This window comes from Leucopleurus acutus, assembly GCF_964270905.1.
Source record: "Leucopleurus acutus genome assembly, chromosome: 15".
In the NCBI taxonomy this organism is placed as follows: domain Eukaryota; kingdom Metazoa; phylum Chordata; class Mammalia; order Artiodactyla; family Delphinidae; genus Leucopleurus; species Leucopleurus acutus.
This window is the reverse complement of record NC_139157.1, coordinates 5,527,076-5,546,660: the sequence shown is the minus strand read 5'-3', so window position 1 is coordinate 5,546,660 and position 19,585 is coordinate 5,527,076. Positions and strand designations below refer to the sequence as shown.

The following is a 19,585-nucleotide window of genomic DNA, read 5'->3' as shown; positions in this document are numbered from 1 at the left end:
TGGCAGACCAGAATACATGGGGCAGATTTTCTTCCTGCCCACAGCTCTATCCATACTCCAGAGTTACTTCTTGCTGCTTTTTAAATCCCTTTCCTTCAACGACTAACTTTTGTCCTGTCCTATTAACCACTCACAGCCATGCCAGTGAATGTGCTCGTAGCACAAAGGGAATCGTAGACCATGTCATTTTATTAACATCCTGCCTGATCCTCGTCAGGGTTTCGTGACCACACTCTCCATAAAGCAGTGGGCAGTCTGCACCTGTACAGAATGCAGGAGAGTCACACTGCTGTTATGACTACATTTTTGCATGCTTTGTACCCCTGCACTGATGACACAGTTCGACACAGATTTATTAGCGCTTTGCAGGTCATGACAACCATGAATCCAGTTCAACTTAAACTGTTCAACTCAGTAAAGTGTGTCTTCAGAAGGTCTGGCTGGAAGAGACTAGTAATACTTGACTCACTTCATCCCTTCCACAGGACCAGCATTCAACTGCATGACTCAATTGCCTTCCTTTATCATTGTTTTTTCTTTTAACTTCTGCATCCTCTTTCCTTCTTGAAACTACCCACACCTACTTCTGCTGTGCTTCCTAGATCAACCCAAGGATTGGGGTGTTGACAGAAGGGGGCAAAGAGCAGAGAAAAAATAGACATAGTCATACTTACTCAAGCCCTTAAGAGAACCTGGGAGAAATTTGTCTCTGCGATTCGACAAGTGAAACAAGCTCTCTGCCCTTGTCGCAGTTCGTGCTCAGAGTTACCTGTACCAAGGGGGGGGCAAGATGCCCCCCTAGTTCTCTAACACATTGTCGTGTCCCCCCCATACCCTTGGCAGATACCGTTCGTCAGTCATAGCCCCTTACCATGAACTGGGATCGTTTCAGAATCATTTGACAATTGTCAAAGTTGGCCACAGGATAAAACCTATTTTCCCTCTCTGAGCTAGGACCTTATACATGCAAGAGCCTCCCTAGACCACGGGCTGCAAGACTGGCCATAGCCCAGCCTAAGGATGCTGAGCACACCGTCCTGCCTGAGAGCAAACCCTCGCTTCACTCGGTTGGAGTTGGCATGAAGTTGGTATTATGTAATACTGCATATGCAGCCATTTCCTCTGCAGTATACATTGAAATGGATAGATGATTATTTGGATCAAATGAAATAAACTTTCTACTTTGTAGACTTCTTGAAGCAGGACACTTACTTGCCCAGACTCATTCATGCCAGCTCTGCTGTCACAGCCAACCCCTACTAATCGAGGCGGCATTCAACAAACATCACAGACCTGTGAAAAGGGCACGCCCCAAGGTTGGTGACTAAGCATAGGCCGATGCGGTTATGTTCATTTCAAGAAAATTTATGACTAGGAGGAAACATAAGGGAAGAAGGCGAGAGTCACGTTTTTATAGTAGAGGAATGTTCCCTGCCCTGGGTGTGATTGTCCGCTGGGGCTGCAGCTCCAGGACTCCTCTGCTGTCTGACAAGGAGCCCCAGGTCCCCAGCTGAGCATTCTTCTGCTGTAGTGGCTCTTGGCTACAGCCTGTGGATGTAAGGAAAGCCCACCTCTTGTCCCCCTAGGTGGCAAGAAAGGAAGGAAAACGGGAGCAAAAGAGGAAGGAGGGACAAAAGGAGTGGAAGGAAAAAAGGAACAAAATCAGGAAGGAACAAGGTGGAAAAGATGAGGGAATGAGCAGAGGAATGAGAAGGGCAGAAGGAAAGAGGCTTTGGGTCCCTTGCATTGTTTCTGGAAGCACGCACTTAAATGTTTGAAAGCTATGCGTTTCCTAAAGGTTCAGTAAGGAAAATGAGTTGTTTCTCAGGGACCAGAGAGATGAGGAAGCCTGGTCAGGAAAAGCCGGCAGTAGGAAGAGACAGACAATTGCCCGGAGGTGCCAGAGCAGGACAACAGTCCAGTAAGACTTGGGAACAGACCAAGTTAATGAAGTTTTCCCTTCAGGAGCTTTCCTCCCATCTAGAGGCCCTAAACCCTGCACAGCTGGCCCCTCCACCTCGCCTCCAAAAGTCTCCACCAGCCCTTAGCCTCTCCTGATCTGTTCTTCCAGCTGAAACCCTGCCTGCAGCAGCAGGGTCACATCCCTGTGGGGATGCAGCTGAGGCATCCCTGCTCATACAGTCCAGCCAGGGCAGCAAGGGATGTCTCCTGGGAAGAGATGGTCTCAGAAATGAAATTGGGACTTCAGAAGCATTTTCCTGCTAAACTTTTATGATGTGCAGTGATGTTACTTATATAACACTATCAGCAGGGCTTTTGGTCCACCATGAAAGTATCTCTGGAACTTTTTTCACATCAGTATCATTATATGTCCTCTCAAATTTTGATCTTGACTGACTCATGATAGAAGTAGCTTGCTACTATCCCTATCCTTGATGTCCTCACACACTTGCTCTGTTTATACATGCTTCTTAGGAGACTTAAATAATTTAGAGACAAAGCTGGAGGTGGATGGATGAATGGATGGATTGGTGAATGGATGAAAAGATGGATGGACTGATGGATAAACGGAAACAAAGGGTATGCCTGCCAATCAAAATGGGAAAATGGAGAAGAAATCCAGGAGAAGAAGGGCTAGAAGAGGCATTTTACAGTTTACCTAAACATTAATTTAAAGAAAGAGAGAGAAATTAGAATAGCATTGAAGTTCAGATATGTTGTTTTCTAAATTACTTTGAGTAGGTTAAATGACTTTTGCATGCTACGTCAATGAAATAACTACCCTGTGTTTTATCGTGTGAGAAAATACAAAATGAGTTCAAGAAAAATGGAAAGTTTTTAATACAGAGCTGACAAGGGATTAGAATAGTCGGAGCGACCATTAAGGAGGCCAGACGCAGCACTCCAAGTAAGAGACAGCAGGGACTGCAACACCTTAGGGACAGGGGAGATAGAGAGACTTAGAAATCTTTGAAAAATATTTAAGAAATATAAAGTACACATCTTAATAGTAAAGAATTGTGTGTGTGAGAAAGGAATGGGTTGAAGATGAAAACAAAATTCTGAAATGGCAAACATGGGATGAGAAGCAAGTTTGTAGGAGAGAGAGAAATAACAAGTTGCATTTTCATTCATGAAGATTTCACCATCTGGGGGCCATCCAAATGGAAATGTTCCCTAAATAATTGGACATTTGAGTCTGGAACTCAATTCTGTTCATGCCTGGTAGGAAATAATAGACTTAAAGGTCTTGGGTTGTAGAGGATGATTGGAGTCATTGATGGAGGAGATGGTCCATAGAAAGCAGTGAGTGAGGAGAGAAGTGAAGTCTAGGGTTCAGTCCTGAGTGACACCAATGCTTAAGGGACAGAGAGCTCAAAGGAGACCAAGAAGACACAGCCGAAGATGTAGGAGAGGAGCTAGGAGAGTTTGCTTTACGGAAGCCAAAAGAAGAATGCGTTTGAAGAAAGAGGGGATAGTCAAAATTTTCTCTTACAGGCAAAATAAAGACTAAAAAATGTCCATTGAAGTGAGCAACAATTCTTGCTCTTGGGAAAAGCAGTTTTCATAGAGAGGAAGACCGGAAGCCGGAATCCAATGTGTAAAAAATAAGTGAGTTTAGGAAGAGAACAAGCGTAGGCAACTCTTTCAAAAACTAGCTTGTGAAGGGGATACAGTGGTGCCAAATCGTGGTAAAGTTTTGGGTATAGGGAGACACTTGTTGCTTGTCTTAAAATGAAAAGACATGACCATGTTAAAATGAAAAAAGATAAAAGTGCCACGAAACTGAATATGCAAAAGAGAAAGGAAATAGTCTATTGGATGACGCCCCTGAGGAGGCGTGAAGGCATGGCTGGAAGTCCAGAACGGAAGCCTTTGCCTGAGGTGAGGAGGGGTTCACCTCTTCCATCCTAACAGGAGTTAAGAGAGTGGAATGGATGTTTGTGGCCCGGTCTGAGCATTTTAGAAGTACTCTATTTCGCGTTGCTCTGTAATATATCCAAGACCTATATTTTCTCTTTTACAGGTTATATTCTAATGATAATCTTGAAGCATATAAGAGTATGTTCCATTAATAAAGCATTGTACAACCTACTGGAGACAGAGGCTCAACTAAAATAAATTCCTAATTTCCCCATTGTACATTGCTGCCCTCCATGAAAACACATTATAGCCATAAAATATCATATGAGTAGGAGGGGGTAGTTTAGTGATTAGAAAATTTATGCCTCAAGAGTATGATTCTCTTTTACTTCTATAGTATGAAATATCTACTGCCAAATTCCTCAAGATGCTGCTTCTTCAAGAAGGGGTTTCCTTATTGCCATCCCATGCCGTTTGTCCTCTGTGTCAGTATCCGTAAACCAGCAAGGAAATGGCGTGCCTAAAATTCAACCGCTTACCCGGGCCTAAGAGAAATTATCAGAAATATTGTTCACTTCCGCTTACATATTTCTCTCTGGAAAATGTTCTCAGTTTCATGAGGTTGTAATATCTATATTATAGGAGTTTGTTTTTAAGTTTTCAGAATTTCCTTACTATCCTCCAAGGAGATCCTTAAAGTGTACAGGTTCCTTCTTAAATTTGGCCCTTGGCAAGCCAACTTACAGTTTGGTTTGGTATTTTATTAATGTCAAATATTGCTTATAAAGGAGAGGCTTTAGGAAAACCTGCAAACTTTCTGTTTTCCCAAAGGTTACTTGTTATAGAACTAATCTCAAGCACTTATTTATCTACAAATATCTGTAATTCTGCCTGTATCAGGGCAATAATGGCTAAAAGATACTTTGGAACTATGATGGAATATGCCACACAGAGTACCTTGCAAATGTCAGTGCTTAATGATGTCGAAGTGCAACCATTGTTACGCTGCCATCTACCAAAGCACGTCCGTTTTTCTTCCAACCAGAATGTAGTTTTACCCCCAACTGGGTTTCCTAAACATCACTGCCCTTCTTCATTCCTTCTGGCACCATCTTGAGCTCACCTTCTTCCACATACTCTTAGTTATCGGTCATTGTGACTTATTTATGTACACTTATGCTTTTCTAGCTTCCTTCCCCTTTTGGAAATTAATCTTTGTGATGGAAGTAACTAAAGTAAATCTCTTCTCTGTATTCCCAAGCATAGGTGTTTCTTGAGCACTCCATAAATATTTGTCTACTACCAGTGGTTGAAGAAGATGTAGTCTTCCATAGATGCAAACGAAATTCATGCCACTTTCTAACTTGGATTGATTGGTAGTATGGCTATGTTACACAAGATTCTGAATCTTTGCTTCCCCCCCCCACCAATCAGGTGAATAAAGGGTCGTGATCAATCGAAAATGTCTACTTTAGCGACTGTGCGGGTAGTGAGAGTATGCAAACCTATACTGAGTATTTTTTTTTTTTTTTTTTTTTTTTTTTTTGTGGTACGCGGGCCTCTCACTGTTGTGGCCTCTCCCGTTGCGGAGCACAGGCTCCGGACGCGCAGGCTCAGCGGCCATGGCTCACGGGCCCAGCCGCTCCGCGGCATGTGGGATCTTCCCGGACCGGGGCACGAACCCGCGTCCCCTGCATCGGCAGGCGGACTCTCAACCACTGCACCACCAGGGAAGCCCTATGCCGAGTATTTGCCAGCTGTCTTTGAGGGGGTATTGAATGGCTGGTGGATTGTAGATAAAAGGGTTTGGGGATACAATAATGTGTAGACATTTCCTCTAATGAGTCAGCATGATGAATTTCATCAACCTTAGATATACGATGTGTGTTTGTTTCGTTGATTGGTAGGTTTTTGCTTGGGGAGGAGTTAACTTTCATCTCTTTAGTCTGACGCTATAATTTTTGGTCACATGGTTGTTTCATAAAACTATACATATTGAGATTCCATGTATCCTGGTTTATAGTAGTTTTATTTTTTGATAGCTACAATCTTATATAAATGGATTTCTGCCTTAGTATTTTCTGTAGAAACATTTTCTACCAATGTAGCTAATTTGACTAAATGTATGAAATAGGGAGAAAAATCTAGCTTTAGTTCCTTTTTTCTTTTGCTTGAGCTAAACAAAAATGCTCAACTTTTGTTGAGAATGAATGTAAGGCCAACAGTAACATTATCGAAAAGTAATAATGTTCTTTTAAGACAAAGTAAGTTGGAGTGGTCTCTTTGTCATCCCGGTTACTGTCTCTAAAGCCACATTTCTGTTCTCAAAAGATAGTTCCTGTGAAAAGAAACTGAAGTGCTATAAACTACAGTAGGGTAAGGCCACAGATTAATCACTTTATAGCCTATTTTCCCTTGAAAACTCTTTCTTTGTAGAACTTCTAGCACAAAATTGCTCATACTATTTAATTTAACACGTTATTCCTTCATGTTTTCCGTGGTATTCTAAGTCAAGTCATTGGGAAAAGACCGTAGTTGCCAGCTACCATTGTGCTCTTTGACATCAATGAGAAGGTGCTTTATTTATATTTTCGAGTGTTATTTATTCCTGCCACAAAATACGTGCATTTTATATGCTGCTAAAATCCCTCGGGCCTTTCACTGATCACTTAAATACAGGAGACGTGTTAAGCAGAGCTGTGGAAGGTGGTCTTACCAAACCTTTTTTTTTTTTGCTGTACGCGGGCCTCTCACTGCTGTGACCTCTCCCGTTGCGGAGCACAGGCTCCGGACGCGCAGGCTCAGCGGCCATGGCTCACGGGCCCAGCCGCTATGCGGCATGTGGGATCTTCCCAGACTGGGGCACGAACCTATGTCCCCTGCATCGGCAGGCGGACTCTCAACCACTGTGCCACCAGGGAAGCCCCTTACCAAACCTTTTATGTAAGATTGCAATTGTATTATATTTCCTTTCTGGTTAACTGAAAAAGAAAACTGTGTAAACTAACATCAGAATTAATTTTATTCCACAATTGAATTTATGACCAAAATGTTAACATTCTTACTATTTAAGAATGTATTGTGAGAATTCCCTGGTGGCCCAGTGGTTAACATCCCGCATTCTCACTGCCAAGGGCCCGGGTTCGATCCCTGGTTGGGGAACTAAAATCCCACAAGCCGTGCAGCGCAGCCAAAAAAAAGAGAATGTATTGTATTTTAAATGAAACAGACTCTCCACTGTGTCCTTTTTTATTCCAGTATACTTCATACAAAAATAGGTATTCGTTTAGGAAAATGTTTCGACAGATGAGTTTTAGGTAAAAGAGTAAATAACTAAATTCAATTGATTCCAGAATGCAAAACTCACCTCTTGCATGGAGACAATTATTGGTGCTAGTTTGATTGGCTCTATCACTTACAACAATATCACATTTGGGGGGGAGAATTCAAACACCAGGGCAGAACAGAATTTGGATCTAGTTTATGTGAGAGGAAATCTTTGTAAAGTGCTGGCATAATGAAGGGAGAAGTGATTGGACATGGATTTTTTCTGCTGTCATTCTGGTCTGAAGAAGCCTTTTCATCCCAGCGTACCACTGGGCACGTTAGCCAGTCGACTGCTGGTGGACTCGGAACAAAGAGGAAACACCTTCAACACCCATCATCAAGGATTTTCACAGTCTCAATTCTCATACTTTGAATAACTCTTCTTCAAGTTCAACTGACTTTAATCTTAGTTTTTCTCAGTGCTATAGAATAGGTAGACTTTGCAAAAAATCTCTCATGTAAAAAGGTCCCCCAAAATGTTGTCTCTTCTGTGTTTCTACCAATCTTTCTTCTTTGTCCTTCATTTGTCAATTAACTCATCTCATACTTCAACATCACTTTTGATGTGTCATCAAGAGGTTGTGTTTGTGTCTGTATCCCCAACAACTGGCCTAGTGGTGAGCACATAGCATGTGGTAAATACATGTTTATTAAAAGAGTTGAAAGAAAGCTTTTCTAATGTCAGATCCAAATCTCATCATCTAGATAAATTACTTTAAATAAGGCACTATTTTTTTAAATATTCTCCTCATCTATAAAATGAGGCTAATAATATCTTCTATCTGGGTTGCTGTGACGACCAAATAAAATAATGGTTGAGATGCAAGATATCGTTATTTTTCTAGCCTTCACCTAAAGGAAGTTCTGTCAAGGTGTTCTAAGTGTCTGACTGGTATACAACTGTGCATTCTGTTGGCATTCAACAGATACTTACTGCCTGCTGGAATAAATCTTCCTCTTTTATTATAATCTTCTTAAGGCACTCGCCTGCTCTCTTGGTTTCAAGGACTACCTTTACAAGAGGACTCCAAGATCTATACTTCAGTGTTTGATCACTAACATCTCCCCAGAATCATGTGTGTAAGAATGATCTCTGTCAGGATTATAGCCAAGAATCTCTAGTTGGACACCTTGCTTCTTTTAACTGCTAAAATTAAATGTCTCTCCCATCAATTCTTTATCCTTCTTACCATTACGAGATGAAATGCAGACAGCCCAAAGGTCATCACTCTCTCCCATTTTTACACACACACTCGCAGCCACCCACACACATAAACACACACACTTGTGAGACAGCGGTGGTTCCAAGTAGGCTAAATTAAGGGCTTTTGCTAGGCTTTTGTTTGGCAGGTAGGATACTGATGAGGATTGGAGAGAGCTGCCTGCAAGGAGGAATCGCTAGAAAAGGATTTGGGTGAGGGAGGAGGTGTGTTAAGGGAGATGCTCAAGGGCAAAGGAAGCTGTGATGGGAAGAGGAAATTTTTTTAAAGAGCACAGATATTTTCAGAAATTTAGGAAAACTTTGGCTCTTTAAGCTACAAACGCTCTACCACGCTCCTCGTGAAGCCTTCCATAAAATCCATAAATTAAATATGCAATGCTACTTTTGGAATTGAATTTGGGGTCTATAAGTAAAGGCAGGATGAGATTAGGGGTGACCATTGAGGCCGGGTCATACACATCAGGTTGCCTTTCTGACAGAATCCATTGCATCTCTGTCCCGTGACGTGCTCGGTAGGTCCTGTGATTCTCCTCCCCCCTCGGGCTCCATTCCACCACTGTAATATTGCTCCTAACCTGCCCTCTTTGGTCTGTGTTCTCAGTTTGATGCTGATTAATAACCCTAAACACCTCTTTTTCTCATCTTTGCTCCTCTTTTGATTTTAGGCACTCTCAAGTTCTGACCTTTTTAGATGTACAGCCTAGAACCCTTTGTTCATTTATCCAACAGCTCCTTCCGGGCAGTCCTGGTGGGTGGTGCCACCTGGGAGGTGCAGAGCAAAAGGCTCAGGGTTGCCAACCAACAGTCCTGCTCCCAGATCCCAGCTCTGCCCCTACCTGTTGAGTGACTTTGAGCAAGTTACTTCCCTTAGAGAAACTAGTACTAGCACAAGTTTTCTTCATAGTCTATAAGTTGGGTCTTCTCCAGTTGTTCCTTTTTCACGTACGTATTTGTGTTCCAGAAAGATCTCTCATGACATCTATTTGAAATTTTACAGAAGAAAAAGTTAGATTACTTTTTAATGTTCTCTAATTGCTCGTGAAAGGCAACTTAAAAAGTCTTTGTTATATTTGTCTGCCAATCTTTCTTCAATTCTTAATGGAAATTACATAGGAAATTGATGTTTAATATTTTTAAGCATGTTTTCTAGTCATTGAAAAGATTTTACGTACCATGTATATTTCATTAACTCAATCAAAAGAGAAAAAGGATGACAGAGCTAGTGTTGAAATTTAATAATTTCATTTAAATTTATATGTTCTTATTGGGAGGAAATCAATAAAATATCCAACTGGACAGTTATATTTTTGATACAGTCTCACTTTATCTTCTCAAGCCTTTACTAGATTTTCACATGAAGGAAACCAGAAAGTATTATAGGTTAGAATACAAAACAAAAAAGTCTTTAACTTTATCATCATTCCAACTTTTAACAGCAACAACAACAAAATGCACGTGTATGTACAATGTACAGTTTATCCATGGTCATTTGGCCAGTACCATATGGGGATGATGTATCCGAGGCTCCAGGCACCTTCCTCATGTGGCTCCCAGCCTTACATGACATGGGAAGAGGGACTGTTGGGCTGGGTAGGGCACAAAGAGGGACAAGCCAGCAGCTAGAAAGCCAGGGCAGTCAGCGGATCATCCCCAGAACTGGCCAGATCTGGGAAAAGAGCTAGAAACCACCATAAAGTTGGTCTGGGTGGCATAGTAATCTGAGTTAAGGTGGGTGTTTATGTTTTTTTAATTAGAGTGAGGTGAGGGGTTGGATTCCAGCCACCAGTCAGGAATGGGGAAGCAGGGTAAATGTGTGGGTAGAAGTTAGAGACAACACATAAACCCAGAGATGGGGGTGGTGGGGACAGAGGAGCAGAGAACCTTGATCCTAAGGTGAGGTTCAGCCCCCATCAGGAATTTCTGACATTCATAACCATTTGTGAATAAAGCTGGCAGGAAAGGGAGTAAAGGGGAGATGTGAGAGCAGATTCTGACTTGGGAATAACAATGTTATTGCCAAATTGGTTTACCCAAGTTTAAGAGATTTTTTTTTTTTACCAATTATGTTAGCCAAAACTCTAAAAAAGATTTTGACTTCTCTTTGAGTTGTAATTTGTGGCTGTTTTCATCCATGCAACAAAAGAAGTAGAATCAAAATCAGAAAATTAAATTAGGTTCACTCACAGCCACAGATCTTTTCTCCTGCCCTATGGGAGCTACTGAGTCAAAATTTCATCTTACTTCTCCTTACAGCATTTTTAGTGCAATCTGATGAATTGTACTAAAAGCTAATCACTAACAGATATATCAGCACAATTATTCTATTAATTAATGTCACTGTGTGTTGTATATATAACCAATGCAAATTATTTAATAGAGCAACTTTTTTTTCCCCATGCATTCCTCAGTATAATTCAGATGCATTTGGAAAGTACCACTTGGTAACTGGTAGATTGTAATCATTGTAGCATTTTCCTCCTGATTTATAGGGCCCAATTATCTTTCTTCAGTTATAGGAAATGTCTCTTCTAATAAAAAAAACCAGAGACAGTATTTTTAGCATCAGACACAGAACAGAGATGTGGTAGTATCAAATTTTCCTATGATTTAGCAAACATGTACAAATAAGGAAAGTTAGGATTGTTCATCCAATATGTTTTGGCCTCAGAGGATTCAGTTAATAAAGTAACTGTAGAAAAATTAAATATGGATAAGCCACAGCACCTTTAGAATACTTAACAGATTCCCAAGTTGTATCATTTATTGCAAGAAATGTTTCCAGGCTGCAAGCGAACTTTTTTCATTTTACTTCAGAAGAAGATGATGTCTCTAAACATTACAGGGAATTACTTCTTTTGTGTTCAAGTGAGATCAGCCCTACACTAACATTTAATGGGCTTCAATCATGAATTGCAAATTACAGTTGAAATGAGCATTGTTTTGCTGATATTCTAGTCTGAAAACAATTGTCTTTTTCCCTACCAATACAATGCATACTTGATTAAGTGGGGTGTTTGGGTTATTTTTTCATAACAGGCCAATATTTGTTTGAATAAATGAATTAACCCAGGAAAACCAGCTATGGTCCTGACCCGAGCTTGACTTTTCTCTGTACTGAGGTGTGGTCCTGGAGCTGTTGTTTATACAGTGTATTAGTGGTTAGTGCCATTGGTTCTACCATGAGTTTGGAAGTCAAGGCCCTATTATTAAACAAATGTCCCTAACACCCAAGTCTCATTCAGCTCCACAGCTGGCTATAGCTGACACTGCCACACACAGTCACGGTGAGGACCTAAGTTCCACGGGGAAAGGGAATCAGCGTGTGCCTGGCACAAAGATATGCTTTCAGTAAAAATCTGTTAAAGTTTGGGAGTGTTCTTGTGGACTATGCACTTGACTTACACAGTAATACCCCAGGCTGTGTTAGGTACCCACAATTAACTTCTTAGGTGTTTTTCTTTTAAATTATACTTTTAAGCTTATTAAAAAATGAAATTCAACTGAGTAAATTTTAAAGACCTTATTGGCTTTAGTCAACAATTTATAAATTGGACAGTGTCCCATCTAGCTAGAAAGCAGCTCTGAAAACCTGTACTAAATGAAAGCCTTTATAGTCAGAAGCGCACAGGAAAAGAAGGTTTCTAACAAAAAGTGGATTATTTCAGGCATGGTCACCTTCCTGTGGGGGATGGAAGGAGTCTATCAGGAAGATTCCCTCACCAGTGCCGACCAGGCAATTCCAGACTGACTGATTAAAGGTTACATTCCTGGGAGAGGCAGAAACTGCAGTTAGGTTAGGTATTGGTTTGCTGACATGAGGCTTAGCACAAGTCTTGGTTTGCTGACATGAGGCTTAGCACAAGTGACTCCATTTGGGGCCTGTTTCTTTTCTAACAATCCTCCCTTTTGATCAGTCTCAGCCTAACTGAGAGATGTGATCAAAATTTAAACTCTCAGTTACTGCCCTGTAGTTCTCACAGATTTTACTCATCCTCAGTGTGATCCTGACCTCACAGGTCAGGATGGTTTTTGTTGAATCTCTGTGGTATTCACAGTTCACGACTTCAGGCTTGCAATATTCTAGTTGGTAATTCTCTTCATTCCTTTCTGGTGTCCCAGTCTTAGGGAGATCATTTCCTTGATGGTTAGTGGCTGCAAACATGCATTAAAAGCCTTTGAGAGAATACAGTGCACCAGAGAAACTACTCTGACCATAAGCAGGGTAATTCCCAGTGTCTGGAGCACACGCCAGACCCATCATCCCCAAGACCCAACTCAATCAAATCAAATAAGTCAAGCGAAGACTGCCTCAAAGGAGTCATCCATTTCAGCCAGGTGAATTGCTCAGGGATCTCATGCAACGGAGTTTCAACCTCCCCAGGAGTATTAACTCAGATGCAGCAGATGGTGTTGGCCACACAAAGACTCCTCCTTGCTCAGCTAAAAGACAAGGGCTATCCTACTATCAAGAACAACTTTGTCCAGAGAGTCTAAGGATTTTCGTTGAGCAGCTATTGTCCTAGCAATGGATTCTACAATATTCTCAAGAATAAAGGAGAAGTTCCTTGATCACATTTTCTCATTTACATTACCAAGGAGGTAGGGATCTGCCAAAGGAAGCAAATCCTGAATCACGAGTGCCTTCTAGTAGGTCCTTTCCAAATCAACAACGTAAATTCAGGGGAGTAGGTCAGTGAGGTATCTTTAGTTCATGGTGAACAGTTAAGGGCACAGTTAGATAACCTAAGAGGCATTGTCTGGTTATACACCAGCTGTCTAGGCCTTCATAGGCCCAAAGAGAGTGATAACCACCACGGAGACGAACCGGCACAAACTCCACTCCCACGAAGGAGGTACTATTAATGGATTTATTCACAGGGATCATTGCCTCTGCCTGTTCAAGCCAGGGTCCATTAGGTTTTTAGCATATTCTGGAGATAAACCTCCTAGGCTGAAATAGACAGTTGTTCTAAATACCTTCCAAAAATGGCTGCTGCTGGTGAGATCTTTTTGTGATTGGGGTCATATCTGATTTGGATAATCCTAAGAACATGAAGGTACAAATGTAGGAATTGTGGGTAGTAAATGGAAATACCCTTTTTCATTTCTACAGTATGACCTATCAACAAACAAGATTAGACCAGTAGTAGTAAAAGAGTTATCTTGTAAATCAGGACAGGGTGTCACAAAATGAGACATTATTACCTCACAGTCATGGGGCTCATCTTCATCAGGCAGAGCTAGTAACGTAACAGATTAAGAACACTGTAACGTTAAAGATGCAAATTAGGTGATGAAAGCAGAAGGATCTCATGGGAGGTAAATGTGTTTGCAGAGAAATGTTGACTCAATTCAGAATTAAGACTTTGGACAGCATGTGGAGTTTGTAAATAAATGTCATTTCCTAGGGTTAAATCCACTGAGGCTTCCACTAACTTTGCAGCTGCAGCTATAGCCTTGAGGCAGCTGGTGTAGGCTCGAGCTACTGAATCAAGCTGCCCACTATAATAGGCAGTAGGTTTATGCTTTTTACCATGTTCTTGTGTGAGATTGCCTGGGCTTGGTTATCTCTCTCGTGCACAAACAAGGTGAAAGATTTTGAAGATTTAGGCAGCCCGAGGGCAGGTGCTTCTTGCAATGCTTGTTTTAGTCCCATAAAGGCCTGCTCGTGTTTATCTTCCCAAGGAAGGGGTGCAGGGACTGAAATTTTACAAGTTCTTAGGCAGGGGAAGACAGTAGAGAAAAATTAGGAAGCTCTAGTCTACAATAACCAACCAGGCTTAGGAAGCCGTGAAGCCGTTGCTTCGTCGTTGGCCTAGGACGTTCTTGGATCAGTTTAATTCCTTTCGGAGATAGCTAGATACCTTCACTACTTAGATTATGACCTAGGTAGTGAACAGCATCTAGAGATCATTGTAATTTTTCCTTAGAGACTTTATGTCGTTTTTCAGCTAACTGTTGCAGCAAATAAATGGAATCTTTTATGGATGCCTCTTTGGTAACTGAGAACAGCAAGAGATCATCTACATATTGTAAAAGGGTCAATTTCCCAGGAACTGGAGGGCACTTACATCTTGGTGGAGCACTTGGAAGAAATAAGAAGGGGCCTCAGTGAACCCTTGAGGCACAACTGTCCAGGTGTATATTGATTGTTCCGAGTAAAGGTAAATAGATATGAGCAAGTCGTATGCAACCTGAAATGCTGTAGGAAGAGAGCTTCCGGAAGGGCTTTGAAGTCTGCAAGATTCATCTTGCTTTTGTTTGTGTGTTTGAATAATAGACCAATCAGTGCAGGCAGGAAAGATTCTAGGGATGGCTTTCAAAAGATCAGTTGCTATTTTGTGAGCTTTTTCTGGTCCATGAGGGGACCATGTTGAAGACTGAGGATCTTGGGTATCATTCTAAGGGTTACACCATTCTGCTGCCCGTGTCCATTTTGAACTTCACCGTGTTCTGCCAGCCTGTGCACAAGCTGATAAGGAACTGGCAGCCTGGGGTCCTAGCCCTGGATAATGATTCTAAATCCTTCTGAAAGCTTTTAGGGACCCTCCTTGGGTTTAGGAAACTCTTTAACTATGACCCTTAGTTCAGTCTTTGACCAAGGAGTGAAATACCTGAGGAGGATCTCCTGCAACCTTGGGTGGTTTTATTTTAAAAGGCGAACTGTATAATTGTCTCTTCAGAGTGGAAAGGCAGTTCAGAGGATTCAGAGAATGTGAGTACTCAGGTAAAGGGGGATAGAGAGAAGCAGTAGGGGTCGTATCATTCTTATTGTCTTTTGTTTTAGGTAGCTCCTTTAAGTTTTATTAGCCTTTAATTTTTCATTCGCCTTTTGCAACAAATTTTTCCGTGAGGCTATTTTGGAATCTTGAAGAAGCCTTTTGAAAGCTTCTGCATACCACCTAAAATAGGTATGCCATTCTGTTTGTTTAATTTGGGAACCCTGGCTTTCAAGTGCACCTTTAAATGAACCATCTTGTCTAATGGGAATGTTCCCCATAATGGCCATTGTAATTCTAGGTTGTTTTTTAGCAAGATTTTGCCATTTTTGTGGATATTAAAGCTTCCAAGACCATAGTTCTTAGCCATAAGATAAGCAGGTGTGCCAGAAGGTGGCACACTTGACTCTCTGGAGTTAAGGACCCCATTCTTTTTCAGCTAAGTCTTTGTGTCTCTTGGAGCCAAACTGGTACCTCAACCTTCTGCTGAGTTGGGGATTATGTAGTGTTTGACAGTACTTCATTGCGTGGAACTTTTCTTGAGGTCAGCTGGTTACCTAGTGTCAATCTAACTCATTCTGTGACCAACTTATCCTAACGTAAGAGTCTTAGAGTTAGGTGGTAAATGCTTTAATGGCTTTTAAGTGCTTAATCTGTGCCCACCAATTTTTTGCAGTTTTTTGGCTTTTGAGATTGCCATCAGCAATAGCCTTTACCTCATGTGCACTTTAGCACACCAGCAGTAACCAAAGAGCTGTTACTGTGGACTGGCCAAGAGAAGGTCCTGTGCCCACTACCAGCAATTCCCATAGAACTAGAGAAAGGATTGTACCAGCAGATCTCAACAAATGAGGACCTCAGACTGGGGTTCAACACAACAGGGAACTGCAGACTGAACTAACAGCAGTTCCCAACATCGAATCTGGGGGCCAAATCAAGAGCTGGGGTTTCCAGTCAAATGGGGAATTGTGGATTGAACCAAGGGCTAGGAACTTGGGTTCTGAGTGGAACTGGCTACTAGCTCAAACTGACCTGCCCTGGACTGGAAACCCAATTATATCGGGAGCTCAGAACCGAGAGGAACTTACCATGGCCCTCAGAAATGGCGAGAAAGAGAACTCTAAAAGATTTACAGGTACCATGCCTGAGTTTCTTTTGTCCCAAAGCCATCAACAGTCTTTCTGATCCCACCTCTGCCACCAAATCTGTTAAAATACAAAATTCAACTGTGTAAATTTTAAAGATCTTCTTGGCTTTACTCAATAATTTATAACTAAGGCAGCATCCCATCTAGCAGCTAAAAACAACAACAACAACAAAATCTCTAAAGAACTGTCTGAAACAAAAGGCTTTTATAGGCAGAAGGGGATGAGAAAAGGAAGTTTCTAACAAACAGTGGATTGTTTCAGGCAAGGTTACCTTCCTATTGAGGATGGAAGGGGTCTATCAGGTAGCTTGCCTAACTAGTGCTGACCAGGTAATTTCAGATTCACTGGTTAAAGGTTATACTCCTGCGAGAGGTGGAAACTGCAATTGGTTAGGTATTAGGTCTTGGTTTTGCTGATGTGGGGTTGAGCATAGATGAGTCCACTTTGGGGCTGCTATCTCTTTTTTAACAAGCTCTCAAATCTCTTTCTGTGTTTGTCCAGAGAAATAGGTCTTTTTATCTGTAAGGCTGAATAGATAGTTGCAATCTATGTGCACACATCATAGGGGCAGGTGGGATGGTGGGCCACCACCTCAGCTCTTCCTCCCTGGGTTCCTAATCACCATCTAACCCACCCCAGTGGTCTCCTCCAAGTTCTGGACCTGGTCGTGTCTGTTCATCCTAAGATAGCTACAGATGCTTAGAGATCAAGAGAATTTGAGGGACTTCCCTGGCGGTCCAGTGGCTAAGACATTGCCTTCCTTGGGACTTCCCTGGTGGCACAGTGGTTAAGAATCCACCAGCCAATGCACGGGACACGGGTTCGATCCCTGGTCCAGGATGATCCCACATGCCGTGGAGCAACTAACACCATGTGCCACAACTACAGAACCTGCACTCTAGAGCCCATGAGCCACAACTACTGAGCCCATGTGCTGCAACTACTGAAGCCCACGCACTGCAACTACTGAAGCCCTCGCACCTAGAGCCCATGCTCCGCAACAAGAGAAGCTACCAAATGAGAAGCCTGCACACCGTAATGAAGAGTAGTCCCCACTTACCTCAACTAGAGAAAGCCCACACGCAAGGAAGACCCAACTCAGCCAAAAAAAGAAAAGAAAAGAAAAGAAAAGACTTCACCTCCAATTCAGGGGGTATGGGTTCTATCCCTGATCGGGGAGCTAAGATCCCACATGCCTCACAGCCAAAACAGCAAAAATATGTAAAGCAGAAGCAATATTATAACAAATTCAATAAAGACTTTAAAAATCATCCACATCAAAAAAAAATCTTAAGAGAAAAAGGAAATTTGAGTCATCTTGAAATGCTAACTTGTTTGAAATTTTGTTATATCTAATTTAGAAGATAAACAACTGTCTTAATTGTTAATATTTTAAAAAATAAAGAGAGATTTAATCTGGGCACCCAAGGCCCAGCCGCTGAGAATTAGTAACTGAAGTGATAGGACCTACCTCACACTCATTCAAGACTCATGAATGAGGCTCAAGGCTAAAGTCTGTATAAAAACGAAATGTAGTCAAACAGAGTAAAGCAAATGTTAATTAATACCTGAGTATTTAACAAAGCATTCTTACATTTGTAGTGTCTAATTTGACTATACTTGAGATTTTTTTCTGCAATGTTTTTGTCCACATCTGTGTGTTCATTCAGTGATTAACAAACATTAATGCTTTTAGTGTCATGTGTGATTGTCAAATAAGGTCAGAGTGTCCTAATCTGGAATATATTTTCCATTTCATTTTATAGAACAAGAAAGAGCAGTTCATTTAATACCATGCTTTCAAATTATTTTCAGTCATTTGTTTTTTTCTGAACGGAAAATTCCTTTCTTAGATCTCTTCCCTAATTTTTTCAGATACATTTAGTTTTAGTTGAGCTGATTTATGGAACTTTTCCATATGAGCTTAATCAAGGATCTATCCTTGAATCATCTAGTATTTTCTGTAATATTCTGTAATATTGCTCCAAGGGACTTAAAATGTGCACATTTTAGATACTGAAAATACACTGCAGTGCCTTGCTCTTGTAAAAATGATTTAAGAGCCCCTCTGTCATAGGAATAACCTGCCTTCCTTTGTCATGTGCTTCCATTTACAAAAGAAATTCCTTGCTGTTTATGTTATGTTTTTAGAAAAGAATGCCCAGCACTGACTATATTTCATCCCACAAGGTCCCATTTGATCAGTTCAAGAGCAATGAGGCTGAATCCAACCCTGGAAATTAAAAGTCCAACAGGCTATTGTGACTTTAAGTATCTAAGACAACATGAAATACTGCTTTGGTTCTCAATACATCTATCCTGTAAAGATACCGACTCATTATGTAGCCAAACTAATTCTTCATTTTGATTTAATCTCTTGGGATAGTAAAAGTGAACAGTGCTAAGATCAAAGTGTTTTTCAAACACTGATGGTGCCAGAACTTGAGAGTTTAAAGTTGGCAAACAAAAGTACTTTAGCCGCTGAGAAATTGCGGAGCTATTAAAAAATTGTGGAGGTTTTAACAGAGGAAAATGAATTCTGTCATGTTTCCCTTTTTTAGTAACCCAGCTACAAAGAAACTAATTGCCCTCTGTGTGAGTGACGGAGGTGGGCAAGACTTCCTTTCTTTCTGCCATTTTCTATTATCATCTTGAAAAGTCTGATCTTTGTCAGTTTCTATTTCCCAGACTAAACTCTCCAACAAATAATATTAATTTCAAACATTTCACAAGTTTATAATTAATTCAAAACTAAGAGATTATAGCAATAATTTTTACCTGAGGATGTCCCGCATATGTTCAGTAGTAGATTATTACAGCTTTATCTTTTAAAGTCTACTTTGGGAGCAACTTTTTAACTTAAATCAATTCTATACTGTAAACTATTGCTGTTTCAGAAATATATAATTCTATCTGAATTATAGTTACAGCCTAAAGCTAAACTTAATGTAGCAGATTGTCAGACTGGCTGTGTTTAATATTAATCTGGAAGGACTCTAGCTAAATATGACTTTGTTCATTCAAAAAATAATCAGTCTACCCGGACCAGGTTTGGATAACCACATGTTAATATAGTTGTTTAAGGAAAGCGGAACGAATCAGAGAGTTAAGAGGATTCTACCCTTAGTCCCCTTCTATTCTTTCTCAGTGTTCATTTCCTTGGTGACCTCATTCTGTCTCACAGCAGTCCACACCGTCTATACATTGACGCCCATCCTTGACCCTGCTCCAGCCTCTACTCTGAGCTTCTAACTCCTATGTCCAACTTCCTAATCAACAGCTGCTCTTGGATGTCCAGTAGGCATTTCACTGAACGCATTCAAAACAACTCTTGACTTGGCCCT

The 19,585-nt window shown here is 41.1% G+C and overlaps 1 protein-coding gene across 1 annotated transcript in view; it reads left to right on the top strand.

The window, feature by feature from the left end:
• Nucleotides 1–19,585, top strand: part of PACRG (parkin coregulated) — a gene marked incomplete at both ends in the record, with an annotated part of 515,387 nt that overhangs the window by 438,847 nt on the left and 56,955 nt on the right. The window lies entirely within an intron of this gene.